Genomic DNA, 14,329 nt, shown 5'->3' on the forward strand with positions numbered 1-14,329 from the left:
TTGAACATTGTACTTATTAGCCGTTTGCACTTCCTTCCCTGAGAATGGCTGGTCAGGCCCACAGTACATTTATCAACTGGATAATGTTTCACCCCTCTGTAAAATCTACTGGGGAAAGTTAAAAAAAGGAAAAACATGAAATTAAAAGGGGGCTCCAGGGATGTGGAAAGGAGGAGCTCTAAGGGAAGGGGGGCTATAAGAAAGACTACTAGAGAAAGGAATATGAGCAAAGTGCATTATGCTCATACATGCAAATGTCAGGAAGACCGGTAGGTTGTAAATTAGCATATGCTAATAAGAACGCAAGACAAAGACTAATGATTAACCTCTATGGAGTCACCTGTAGAACCCGGAAGGTGAGGATATTAGTGTGCATCATCTCTTCAAGCTAAGAGACCTCAAGTGCAAGGGACCGGGTCACATTCATGCAGCCATCATTTTAGGAAGGTCACACTCTGTGGGCTGCAACCTGACAGCTACAACCCAGGAAGGGACAAAGTGCCAAGTGCCTGTCATCTTCAGAACTGCAAAGCATGGGGAGGGACAGACACCGCAGTAGGTATGCCACCTGGGCCCCCAGTTGGCTCCCCTCAAAACCTATTTTCTTTGAGCACCCCAGCTGGCTTTTACTCCACTTCTTGGGCTGTGGAAACTTAAACCAGAGGCTCCCAAAAGCGGCCAGTGCAGTTGGAACAGCAAGTGTGGACTGACCAAGGAATCTCCAGGGCTCTTGACTGGAAAGTGTTAGTATGCATGCTGTCACGTGGGCTGTCCAAATGCTTGCTGGAGTGAGCCATTCAGTCAGTAAATCAGAAACAGCTTTGAGCATATGCAAGCAGGATCTTTTGTTTTCTTATTTCAGGAACTGGCCTTAATTTGTATCATGTTTTATTTTGTTTATTCAAATTGTGTTTTATGATTTTTTTTAATTGCATTTTCCTTCTGGGTCTACCAGAAGGCAGGCAGAATGGTGTTGAGAACTCACGAGTTGGAACAGTTAAGAGTCTAGAAACAAGGGATCCTTTCAATGTAGAAAAGAAAGCTATGTCTCATAAAGGCTGACAATCTCAACTTGGTACATGTTTGACAAAAGAAATGCTTCCTTTAGTGGAATTATCTGGCTTTACCTACTTTGGGCTTGAATCCAGATGCTTCCTGGAGCTATGTGCTGACTTCCTGAAGTGCTAAGTCTGAAGTTTATGTCATGGCATAGGGATAGAGTCTGGGGCCAGCCCAAGATCATGGGTGCAGGGAGGCTATGCAGCCCCACACTCATATTTGTCTGAAGGCCCTTGAGAAGCTTCTTAATTCAAATTCCTAAAGCAAAACCCAGCCTGTAGCACAGGAGGCTGGAAAGGTACCCAGGAGCGTTTTCATGTCTGGTCTTTTCCAAGCCCAAGAACTGTGCTGTTCATTCCCTGGGTCTTTGTTCACTGAGAACTACCAGGGACAGTGAACCTCAGGAATCCATCACAATTCTTTCCAAGGGAGCGTTCAAGAGGCAGACACATACACAACAGTAGCTCGAGAAGGAGGATAAAGAGTTTCCATTCAGCTGTGCGTGTCGAAGACCATCACACTAGAGAAAGGCGTAAGAGTGCACGAGTCTGCAGTCAACCATTTAGTATATTTCTTTAGCCTAGTTGTATTAAATAAGTGGGAGCCTTGAACCCTTAAGTACATTACACACAGAGACAGACAGACAGACACATAAATATGAACACATACGCACATGCACACGCTTTGGGAACATTGCACGGTGTATTTCGGTCATACTTCTCTCCCCTTCCCCAATTCCTCCCAGATCCATCAGCCCTCTCCCTACCCAGCCAACTTTGTGTTCTCATTCCTTAAACCCATCGGGTCCATTTGTGATGCTGCCCATGTATTCCTGGGTATTAGGAACTGGAGTGCGGTTAGGTCCCGGGAGCCACGCCCTCTCTCTCCAGCAGTCTTAGGGATGAGTCTCCTGGGGTGGGGTGAGGATGCAGATCTCTGTGGGGTTCCAGCTTTGCTTTCTGAAGCTGCACCTGCAGTTTTCTCCAAATTTCTTCGGAGGAATCAAGATGACTAAAATACATTAACAATAAACAGTGCCCATCCCAGTAAGGAGAGACCCATGCACTTTGAATACTTCGATTCAGAAGGCGAGGAGGACACCGTGTGAAATAGTTCCATTTACAGAAATACTTTTAGGTGGGTGGGGAATTTACGTTCATCGACTCTTCTTGGGCTAATAACTGATAATGTCTTTTTGTTTCTATCCAGGATAATTCTCTGGAAAAGTGGAGTAGAGGTCACAGCCCTGCAAAATGTCTAAACGGAGAATAAGAAAATCTCCCTCTAGTCCTGCTACACAAGTGTTGACTATATAATCCTCAGATAATTGCTTGATGTCTGTCAACTAGTTTGTTAAATGGGCTGGTGGAGATAATAACGCCCAAGTTGGTTCTGGAAAGATGGTTCCATGACTGGAGCTTGGAGTTTGCCCCCAGGCCTGAGGACTTGAGTTTGATTCCTGGGATCCACATAGAGGGAGAGAAAACAAACTCCTAAAGATATAGATATCCTCAGACACACACACACACACACACACACACACACACACAGAGAGAGAGAGAGGGGGGGGGTGAGTGAGGGAGAGAGGGGGAGAGAGGGAGGGGGTTAAGATGAAGAGAAGGAGGAGGAAGAGGAGAAGGAGAAGTAGAAAAAGAGGAAGAGGAGGAGGAAGAGGAGGAAGAGGAAGAAGAAAAGGAGGAGGAGATCCCAGCTAGCTCTGGGACCCAGTCTTGGTCTGATTGATTCCCCAACAGCTTGCCTCTTCCTTGCTCTGACTTAAACATGCCCTAGGACCACTATGCCTTGCAATGAGCTATAGTAAACCACACACACACACACACACACACACACACACACACACACACACACACACACTTGTGTGAAGTTCTCTGTCTTACTATAGCATCCCTTCGTAAGAAACACGAAAATTTCTAAACCTACCCACGTATACTGAATAATAGTGCAATTTCATTTAAAGTTTAGCCAAAGGGATTTAGGGAGCTGTTACCTGTTTACTAGGCTGCTCCAGCCCCCAAGCCTACCACAAACTGAGCAGCTTAAATCAGTAATTCTTATGATTCTGAAGGCTCAAAGTACACAGTAATTTTCCAATGGAGCAATGATCTAAGGGTATAAAGAGGAAGCCTCCTTTGCTTCTGGTGGCTTTCAGCTGTCCATGTTGTCCCTTGCATGTGGCTGTGTCACTCTAATCCCAGACTGTGTCATCACCGGGCCTCTGCACATTTTTATTTCATACATTGGGTTTAGGGTCCACCCTAACTTAGCTTACTTAACATCTGGACTAATTCCATAAGCAAGACCATAAGGTTACATCATGAGGTTCTAGGTCAGCAGTTCTCAACCTTCGTAATGCTGTGACCCTTCAATACACCTCCTTGTGTTGTGGTGACCCCCAACCATAAAATTATTTTCATTGCTACTTCATAACTATAATTTTGCTCCTGTTAGGAATTGTGATGTAAATATCTGTGTTTCCCCAATGATCTTAGGTGACCCTGTAAAAGGGTCATTTGACCCCAAAGGGGTCAGGTTGAGAACCACTGTTCTAGGTGATATGAGCTTTAAGGGGAGTTATTGAACTTCAGTGAGGGTATTTATGCACTGTGTGAGGGCTGATGTAAGTGCTCTGGACAAACCTTAGATCAAGTTTGCTCTGGTTTTAGTTAGACTCAGTACCTGAAGCCATTTTCCAGCTCTCTCAAACATTCAACAGGACCCTACCCCAAAATGCTTCATCTGCCACCTAAAATAACTGAGGACCCCTTAGTCTCACACCTAGTCCTCACTCTACATCAACGGATCCATCGGATCCATCGTCACAGCACCACGCTTCCTCACTCCTAAACAAGCCCTGAATTTCTCATGGTCCCTGTGGCCAGACCCAGGATGCAGAGCTGCTCCCCGAGATGCCGTAAGAGGCTCAGAGTCAGACTCATGACTCTGGTCTTGTCTAACATCCCCAGTCTTTACATGGCTGTCAAGAAGCCTTTAGAGATGAAAAGTTGTTCCACGCCCCTCGGTGACTCCACAGTGACTAAGTCTGACCTCTCAGCTGACTTCTCCCTCATCCCCTCTGGTGGAACTTTGCTGAGCTTGCTCCACCCCTCCATGGCACGTGTTACCGCTCATGCTTTTTGGCACACTATGCTGTGTCCAGCCAGGCCACCTTGTACCTCGTCTCTTTGACGACTCACTTCAAGCACCAGTGAGGGCACCTCTGGGTTAGGTGTGTGGCCATCAGCCTACATTTTATCCTCCTCGTGTTTGTGCCCGGGTAGCTTGATCCTTATTGTCTTGCCAGTCTTTTAACTCTGATTCCTTAAATTCCAGCCATCCACACCTCAGACATCAAGCAGGGTGCCAGGAAATGTAGCCGACTCACTGAGGGGTTTCATAGCGAGCAAAATGCAGTCTTCTTGATAGAGTGTCGAAGTAGGAACTGGCCACATCAGGACTAATGTGGGGTTTGCTCAGAGGCGGCATGGTGCGTGTCTCTTTAAGGTTCTGATTTCTGTATTAGAGTATTCCATATGTGATTCTCTAGGACATAGTGTGGTCCTGTCACCCTTTGATAGCAATCATGGAACAAGGGCGTGACTCAAGTTGAAAAATTTATCAATACCCATGCTTTAATATACCTTCATATTTCTTTTTGTGGCTATTTTTTGGACTAAAATAAAATACCTTTTGACCAGTTAATTTGCTGAGGTGAAGAAGTCTGAGCCCAGAGCCTCCTGCATCAGGAGACATCTAGAAGGCACGCCATAGCTGAAGCAGACAACTCTCCAGGGAGCATGTTAGAGCACTTGTTAGGAACCACCTCACAGTCCCCGGTCTGGTTCTCACCAGCAGTCCTGTAAATCTTCTACTTTCTTCCTGTGAGTCTAGGCTGACGAGGAGGGCACCAGGACCCTGAGTGGTGTATGTAGACAGTCCTGCACCAGGGAGTCCCTCATTTCCAGCCACCATGGAGTTTTGTGTAGCCAGGTCACAGTCGTGCTGAGGAAAAAGACGATTCTAGCTCCCAAAGGAATGGAATTTCATTTGTGGATCTCACAGGCACTTACGTAATGTGAATCCCATTTCTGGTCAGCTTAGAGCTTGGCTTATCTTTAGGCCCAATCACAAGATGCTTATTTAAGGTGCTGATGAAGTCCAGGCAGTGGTGGGGTGCTGCACTCCTTTAATCCCAGCACTGGGGAGGCAGAAGCCTGGTCTACAGAGGGAGTTCCAGGACCACCACAACTACACAGAAAAAGCCCGTCTAGAAAAGCAAACAAGCAAAGGAAAGAATGATAGTAAAAACGGTGGGGAGATGGCTCAGTGGTCGAGGCCACGTTGCTTTACAGCGGACCTGGGTTCGATTCTAAGCTCCTATGTGGTGGCTCACAACCACTCCAGTTCTGTCACTCCAGTTCACAGCATCAGTCACATAAAATCGGAAGCCCTCTTCTAACTCCCAAAGGCACCAGTCACGCAGGTAGCATGCATACATACAAACATACATACATACAAACATACATACAAACATACATACAAACATACATACAAACAAACATACATACAAACATACATACATACATACATACATACATACATACATACATACAGGCAAAAAACTTTTACAAAAAAAGGAAGAAATTTAATTTAGATTTGAAGAAAGTGACAGTGCAGATTGAAGACAGTGGTTGTTCTCTTTAAATCGCTAACACGAATCGCTAACACGTATTATCAGAGCAGCAACGCTTTATCTTGCAACCCTTAAAAGTGATGGAATATTACATTAAAGGCATGAAAAGATACCGCCCTCATGGTAATAAGAGCAGGCAGCAAATTTCATATATATGGCGTGTGTACATGTGTGCATATGTACATGCATGCACACATTGTGTGTATATGTGTGTGTGCACGTGCACGCACACACGCTTATTTGTAAAACAAACCCACTTTTGTTTTAGTAATCATAGTTTCTGGAGCCAGTGGCATAGACACTCCCAGGCACTTGTTACATATTCGAATTCTTAGGCCTCACCCAGGCCTCCTGAACCCTGGTGGGATCAGCATGTGAACATGGCCTCCATGTGACTCTTATGAGTATCCCAGCAGAAGCCTGGCTGCCTCTACTGTACCCTGGGTTCTGCTCTCCTTTGCTTCTGTACTGTATCCCAGGCTCCAGTATCGACCTATAATACCATTACAACTGGGATAAGTTTCCAGTAAACCAACTGCTTACGTTTTAGATAAAGATTTCGATGTCAGGTTTCTAGCTCTGCATTCACACGTGCTTCTCATTTACCAAGACTGTGATATTAAAACCTGGGAAATTAATGTTTCTCCCCTCCCCCAAATGCTCAAACATAAGCCAAAGGCCTTTTGGTGCAACGACCCTTGCAATAACCCACGGCTCTTCAGACTTTAGACACATGGTGCCTTGGTTGTCTTATTAAAATGCACGCCTGGCCTGAGGCCCTGGTTCCTGACTCCTTGCCAGCTCTAGGCTGCTGCTCTGTGGATTTTGCTTTTGAACAGCCAGTTGCTCGAGTTTTGCATAGTTACTGAGGAGGTCAAGTCGTGGGGATTTCCACTGTGACACTCCACCTTGAATGCTGTCTAGATCTTTAACAAAGAACTATATTCAGAAAAGCAGAGGAAAGAGTTTGGAAATCTTTCTCTAGAGTCTGCCTTACTTTTCCTACATCTTTCTATATACGCAGACTGAGCTTTAGAAACCATTTCCAAGAATGGATTAAAAAGAAACCCATTTGTTAGCCCTATAATGATGTCAAAACTGGTGTTGTCGGGGGATCCAAAGCAGCCATGTGAGGTGTAGCGGCCAGGAGGAAAGCATTCATATGGGCTGCAATTTTCCCAGTGTATCAGACATCTAACTTGGTGAGTTTAAGTGAAGTGTTACATCTTAGAAACACAAAAGAATGCCAGCTCTTGGTCATGACTTGAATCCAAGTCTTCGAATAGCATTCTCAAAAATGGATTTCATACCATGTTCTCCTTGGACTTTCTTGGTCAACTTTATATAAACTAGAATCATCTGGAAAAAGAAACTTCAATTGAGAAAACGCCCCCCTCCAGATTGCCTATAGGTAAGTCTGTAGGGCATTTTCTTTCTTTTTTTTTTTTTTTTTGTTTCTGTTTTTTTTTTAATTTTTTTTTAATTTATTTAATACGTAATAATAATTCTTTGGTTTCCGGGTAAACATCCCCCTACCCGCTCCCCTTCCTCATGGGTGTTCCCCTCCCAACCATCCCCCCATTGCCGCCCTCCCCCCAACAGTCTAGTTCACTGGGGGTTCAGTCTTAGCAGGACCCAGGGCTTCCCCTTCCACTGGTGCTCTTACTAGGATATTCATTGCTACCTATGGGGTCAGAGTCCAGGGTCAGTCCATGCATAGTCTTTAGGTAGTGGCTTAGTCCCTGGAAGCTCTGGTTGCTTGGCATTGTTGTACATATGGGGTCTCGAGCCCCTTCAAGCTCTTCCAGTTCTTTCTCTGATTCCTTCAACGGGGGTCCTATTCTCAGTTTAGTGGTTTGCTGCTGGCATTCGCCTCTGTATTTGCTGTATTCTGGCTGTGTCTCTCAGGAGAGATCTACATCCGGCTCCTGTCGGTCTGCACTTCTTTGCTTCATCCATCTTGTCTAATTGGGTGGCTGTATATGTATGGGCCACATGTGGGGCAGGCTCTGAATGGGTGTTCCTTCAGTCTCTGTTTTAATCTTTGCCTCTCTCTTCCCTGCCAAGGGTATTCTTGTTCCCCTTTTAAAGAAGGAGTGAAGCATTCACATTTTGATCATCTGTCTCGAGTTTCATTTGTTCTAGGCATCTAGGGTAATTCAAGCATTTGGGCTAATAGCCACTTATCAGTGAGTGCATACCATGTATGTCTTTCTGTGTTTGGGTTAGCTCACTCAGGATGATATTTTCCAGTTCCAACCATTTGCCTACGAATTTCATAAACTCGTTGTTTTTGATAGCTGAGTAATATTCCATTGTGTAGATGTACCATATTTTCTGTATCCATTCCTCTGTTGAAGGGCATCTGGGTTCTTTCCAGCTTCTGGCTATTATAAATAAGGCTGCGATGAACATAGTGGAGCACGTGCCTTTTATATATGTTGGGGCATCTTTTGGGTATATGCCCAAGAGAGGTATAGCTGGATCCTCAGGCAGTTCAATGTCCAATTTTCTGAGGAACCTCCAGACTGATTTCCAGAATGGTTGTACCAGTCTGCAATCCCACCAACAATGGAGGAGTGTTCCTCTTTCTCCACATCCTCGCCAGCATCTGCTGTCACCTGAGTTTTTGATCTTAGCCATTCTCACTGGTGTGAGGTGAAATCTCAGGGTTGTTTTGATTTGCATTTCCCTTATGACTAAAGATGTTGAACATTTCTTTAGGTGTTTCTCAGCCATTCGGCATTCCTCAGCTGTGAATTCTTTGTTTAGCTCTGAACCCCATTTTTTAATAGGGTTATTTGTCTCCCTGCGGTCTAACTTCTTGAGTTCATTGTATATTTTGGATATAAGGCCTCTATCTGTTGTAGGATTGGTAAAGATCTTTTCCCAATCTGTTGGTTGCCGATTTGTCCTAACCACGGTGTCCTTTGCCTTACAGAAGCTTTGCAGTTTTATGAGATCCCATTTGTCGATTCTTGATCTTAGAGCATAAGCCATTGGTGTTTTGTTCAGGAAATTTTTTCCAGTGCCCATGTGTTCCAGATGCTTCCCTAGTTTTTCTTCTATTAGTTTGAGTGTGTCTGGTTTGATGTGGAGGTCCTTGATCCACTTGGACTTAAGCTTTGTACAGGGTGATAAGCATGGATCGATCTGCATTCTTCTACATGTTGACCTCCAGATGAACCAGCACCATTTGCTGAAAATGCTATCTTTTTTCCATTGGATGGTTTTGGCTCCTTTGTCAAAAATCAAGTGACCATAGGTGTGTGGGTTCATTTCTGGGTCTTCAATTCTATTCCACTGGTCTATCTGTCTGTCTCTGTACCAATACCATGCAGTTTTTATCACTATTGCTCTGTAATACTGCTTGAGTTCAGGGATAGTGATTCCCCCTGAAGTCCTTTTATTGTTGAGGATAGTTTTAACTATCCTGGGTTTTTTGTTATTCCAGATGAATTTGCAAATTGTTCTGTCTAACTCTTTGAAGAATTGGATTGGTATTTTGATGGGGATTGCATTGAATCTGTAGATCGCTTTTGGTAAAATGGCCATTTTTACTATATTAATCCTGCCAATCCATGAGCATGGGAGATCTTTCCATCTTCTGAGGTCTTCTTCAATTTCTTTCTTCAGTGTCTTGAAGTTCTTATTGTACAGATCTTTTACTTGCTTGGTTAAAGTCACACCGAGGTACTTTATATTATTTGGGTCTATTATGAAGGGTGTCGTTTCTGTAGGGCATTTTCTTGATTAAGGTTGACTTGGTTAACACCATTGTTAATCCCACAAGGTGAGAATAAGAACTCTACCACAACTTTTGAGCCAAATTTGAAACAAGCTTTATTAAACAATGGACACTGGCCTTGTCTATTCCCAGGAGTCTGACACCAAATTACATTAGTCAGGGGCTTATAAAGGCAAACTCCACAAGGCTACGTACTTCCTGCTTTGTCTAATCGGGGGCAAGCATACATCCTGGCATACTTCCTCCATACCTCATGCCTATGTATGATCAAGCACTTCCTGTGGAGTGGGGGCAACCATGCTTCTTTACAGAAGCAAAAACACACGGCTCGTTATCTTAAAGGCACAGCAGCCCCCAGCGTTCCAGGAATTATCTTTGGGCAAGTGGGGCTTACACGTTAGAGGCACTTTTCTTTTATAGAGTTCTTAAACACAGTAATTTAAACTTAGAGCATAATGTTAACCATCACCGCGGGCAGGCTCAGCCCTCAGGGAGCAAAACCGCCAGTGGACAGGTTGTTTTGAGTTCTATAAGAAAGCAGATTAAGCAAGCCAGGAGGAGCAAGTCAGAGAGCAGCACTCCCCCGTGGTCTCTGCTCCAGTTTCCGCCTCCAGCTTCTGGCTTTAGTTTCCTCTCCGTGATGGGTGGGCTGTTACCTGGAAGTGTCAGATGAAATACAGCCTTTCCTCCCCAACGGGCTTTTGGTCATGGTGTTTCTCACAGCTATAGAAACCTAAGACGTACCATTTCTAAGCTCTGGTCATTTATTTTCCTGCAGTGGCTTTATTTTCAGTCTTTCTTACCTATCAACCCTAGGTTCTGCCTCTCTCATTGGCAGTCACTACAGAAAAAAAAAAAAGTTATTTTCTCAGCAAATGATTCATAACCCCACCTCTGAATCTGTTGGCCTTGGCCACCTGCGTACTTCTGAAAAAGTCTAGGAGTGGTAATAATCTCATGCAGACAAGCAGAGGGAAGGGTGAAGTCCCAGTGAAAATCGGAGCCCTAACGCAAGAACGGGGGTGGGGGAGGGGCGGGTGGCCGAGTGAGAGGTGGTGTGATTTCTCTGATCTTCAAGCCTTCTGCATTTGTGTGGAAGCAGGGTTAAGTGCTTTAAACAAAGTCACATAGATCATGACCAGTGGAGCCAAGATTTCCTAACTTCTTTATTGGTCTTTCTTCTGTTGCCTTCTTGGAGTCTAGGACTTAATCAGATATGGGGCCTCTGTAATGTCTGCCTTATCTTTGAATGGTGTCTTTAATGATGTATCCCGCCATATTCAAAGAAACTGTAATAGGTCATCTATCATCTTTGACTCTCCTACATGGACTGCCCAGAGTAAGAAAACCACATTCCATTGGCAGTAGTAATCCTCGATGCTCCTTTGCTCCTTGGGGAAGCAAGTCCAAGCTTGACACAGTGTATCTTGCCTATCTACTTGGAAGGACTCCAGGTCATAGCCTAGTGATCCCATGAAGAAGGTGGATGCCCTATGTGTGGAGAAGTTCGTAGCAAGCCCTCCATCCTTCTGTGGCATATTTTTAACCCTACAGTGTGATTAATAGTCTTGTCTAGGTCTCCCCTTGTGGACAGGGTGTTACTCTCTCAACTTTCCCAGGCCCAGTGATATCCCTACGGACAGGTAGAGGCATGCATGGAAAATCTGGAGTTCGGCCCACAAGGCATGTCTGCCGCTTGCAAAGGGGCAATGTAGCAATTACGTGAGTAACACAGTGGCAAGTCTTCTATGAGAAATCAAAGCTGAGAAGGGAGGGATCTTCTCCTTGGAGGAAGGGCGTTGGGTGAACTGACTCTTACCTTGGAAGTCCTGTGTTGTGTTTTTTCCTCACACTCTCTTGCCCCAAATTCAGGGCCTATCTCTCTAAACATCTTTTTCTGAGTCCTTCACTCTGGCACTCAGTAAGCCATGGAGAGGAAAGAGAAAGAACTCACTAGAAGGTTAAAGTCTGCCTGGTCATAGACACTGAAAGGTCTCTTAAGTTCTGGCTCCAGGGGAGGGAGCTGAAGAACTCACCCTGGTGTCAGTCTGATGGGCTGTGTGCAGCAGTCAGGCTCCTGGTGGCTCCTGGAGCAGGTAGGAAAAATGTAGTTTATTCTTATATTTTGCTTTGCATGAAGTATAGTCTGAAGACAGACTGAATTCTAAGTATCAGAGAATGGGTACAGAGAGATGACCAGAGTGTCCAAGCATGCTTCTGTGAAGCAGGAGCTAGTAAGAAGGTTGGTTTTACTGCTGAGAACTTCTGTGCCTCAAGTCCTCTCTGGAGAGTTGTCTAATGTTGGAGACACAGCAGGCAAGATAGGAAGGAGCTCTCACTTTAATGAACTGGTGCCTACCTACATTTTCTGAACTTTCCTTGTGTGCACATTAGTGTGTGTGTGCACTGTCTGGGGACACACACATCGTCTTGAAGGACACTGACAGTCAAGTGGCAGATACGTATCTGATCAAAAGCCCCATTTAACACACACTTCTATAAGCGCCCAATAAGGCTTCTGGTAAGACACTATCATGTGTTCTTAAGAAAGGAATCAGAGAGTCTGAGAAACATTAAGTTGGTGATGGTTCCATTAACATCAGTTACAGGCTCGGCCCTCCGGGTCACAAAAGGTATCTACACATTTTGGGTTCATGCATCTCTTTATAAGGAATGTAGCTCGGTAAAACCAGATGGGAAGCCATAAAACAAATGTGCTGAGCTATTGTGGGCTTTGTCATAACCAGATCCCAAGGGCTGTAAAAGTAAAATACGATGCGTGGCTGAGAGAAGGAAGTAATAAAGGGGCTGTGAGGAGGAACAAAATGGAATTTCTGAGAAGTTTTCCGTCTGCTTTTCAAAGGCAAACTAAGGAAGCCTAGGAGTCAGCAAGCAGACAATCTTCTGTCAGATAAGATATTTAAGAATCTCGTCATTACATCACTGCTTTGTACTGACTGCTGTTGGCTATTGTTTGAGATAGGGTGGGGGTGGGGAGAAGAAACACCTGGCACCAGTGCTACAGAAAGAGGAGTGCTCACTTCAGTAGCACGTACACTAAAATTGGAAGAGTGCAGAGAGGATTGGCGCTGCCCCTGCACAGGGATATTGTGCAAAAAGATTCTACTTGATATGTAAATGCTAAGCAGTGCCTTCTGTGTATTAGGAACTGGGCTAAACCCTCAACTATGTATCTCTATAACCGTGTGTGTGTGTGTGTGTGTGTGTGTGTGTGTGTGTGTGTGTGTGTGTAAACCCTCAACTATGTATCTCTGTAACCATGTGTGTGTGAACCCTCAACTATGTATCCCTGTAACCATGTATATGTGTGTGCGTGAACCCTCAACTATGTATCTCTATAACCGTGTGTGTGTGTGTGTGTGTGTGTGTGTAAACCCTCATCCATGTATCTCTATAACCATGTGCACGCACACACACACACACACACACACACACACACACACACACACACACACACACGTCCTCCAACTTCTCTTCAATAACATTTACTTACCTTTTATCACTGTGACCAACAAACACACAGCAGCAGTTTTGGTGTGGTTGTGGGAAGGAAGTCTGCTGGCACTATCAGGGTAGGAAGAGCATCTGATGAAAATTAATAGCATCTCCCAGGCTTCCCTGCTTGGCTCAAGCTTTCTTAAAGTCCAGTTCTTGGTGGACAAGCGATAGTCAGTGCTCTGCTACTGGACTCACATACTGACTGTGAGCTCCACATTGCTGGGGAGAGAACATTGCTCTTTGTCTGAGAGGAAATACAGACAGTGAAGGCTCTACCTGCTCCCCCAGACCCTCCTTCCTTCTGAGGATTGTTTTCTGGTGTCTCCTGGGGTCCTTCATTTTCCACTTTGGGCTTCTGGACTGAAGTCAGTGTGACTGAACTTTCCTTTGTCCCTGTCTCAGGCCATCCCTGTCACTGGAGGTTGGGACATCAGTGGTTCTGCTGCAGGCCCAGAGGCAGGGCTGATAGATGTGGCTTGGCCTTTTTCCAAGAACGTACTCTTCCTTCTCACTTCTTATATCTTCTCTCCCTCTGGCTTTGCCATGTCATTCCCTCCTCTTGAAAGTCCTGACTTTGTCACTAGTAGTCCCTCAGCTTTGCTTGTCTCCAAACTCATGCGAGCACAGGCTCTGTTGTGGACACTTTTCCCAGGGCTATAAAACCCTGATCTGGTATATAGTGTACAATATACTTGTAAGCTGGGGAGGAGAGAGAGAGAGAGAGAGAAAGAGAGAGAGAGAGAGAGAGAGAGAGAGAGAGAGAGAGAGACAGAGACAGAGACAGAGACAGAGACAGAGACAGAGAGACACCAAGTTTCCTACTTGCTTGTGGGTGAGGTCAGACTGAGGGGGCAGAGCCTCCACTACAGCCAGTGATGAGAGAATTGAGCTGAGCCTGAGAATTGCCCAGAAGGAGGAGGGGCAGAGGCTGGTGCCATCCCAGCCTGCTCAGCTCCCTTTTCTTCCGTGAACCCTCAGAAAAGCTCTGCTAGAGGCCACCAGGGAGACCAAAGGACTCCTCCACAGCTTGGGGTGATTTTTCCCTACAGTGCTCTGTCATGCCTACCTTTGAGGCCTGGCACTGACATTTATCTTGGGCCCCATTGATAAAAGAAGCAATGTGCAACCTGCTCTTGGCTTGCTACTTAAGGCCCACACAGGTCCCTCAGGCATGGGCACTGGGGTTCTGCTTGCCCAGTGCTGGTATTTCTGGAGACAGGCTCCGCCTTCAAAGGTCAAGTTTTCCATGCCCAGTTTTCCCTTCTCTTGACTTTCAGCATGTATATTTAACC

At 45.2% G+C, this 14,329-nt stretch overlaps 1 long non-coding RNA gene and 1 other non-coding gene across 2 annotated transcripts in view; both read left to right on the top strand.

Annotated features, from left to right (window-relative positions):
* Positions 1-11,282: 11,282 nt before the first annotated feature.
* The window catches only part of LOC148005294 (uncharacterized), a 137,413-nt gene continuing 134,366 nt past the window's right edge, over positions 11,283-14,329 (top strand). Inside the window, exon 1 of the long non-coding RNA XR_015623097.1 lies at positions 11,283-11,614. This is a non-coding gene — a long non-coding RNA (uncharacterized LOC148005294). The remainder of the gene's footprint in view (positions 11,615-14,329) is intronic.
* Positions 12,552-12,658, top strand: LOC148005295 (U6 spliceosomal RNA). Its single transcript, XR_015623544.1, has one exon. It is a non-coding gene; the product is annotated as a U6 spliceosomal RNA (small nuclear RNA).

Source organism: Rattus norvegicus, chromosome 6 (assembly GCF_021556685.1).
Source record: "Rattus norvegicus strain SHRSP/BbbUtx chromosome 6, alternate assembly SHRSP_T2T, whole genome shotgun sequence".
Taxonomy (NCBI): domain Eukaryota; kingdom Metazoa; phylum Chordata; class Mammalia; order Rodentia; family Muridae; genus Rattus; species Rattus norvegicus.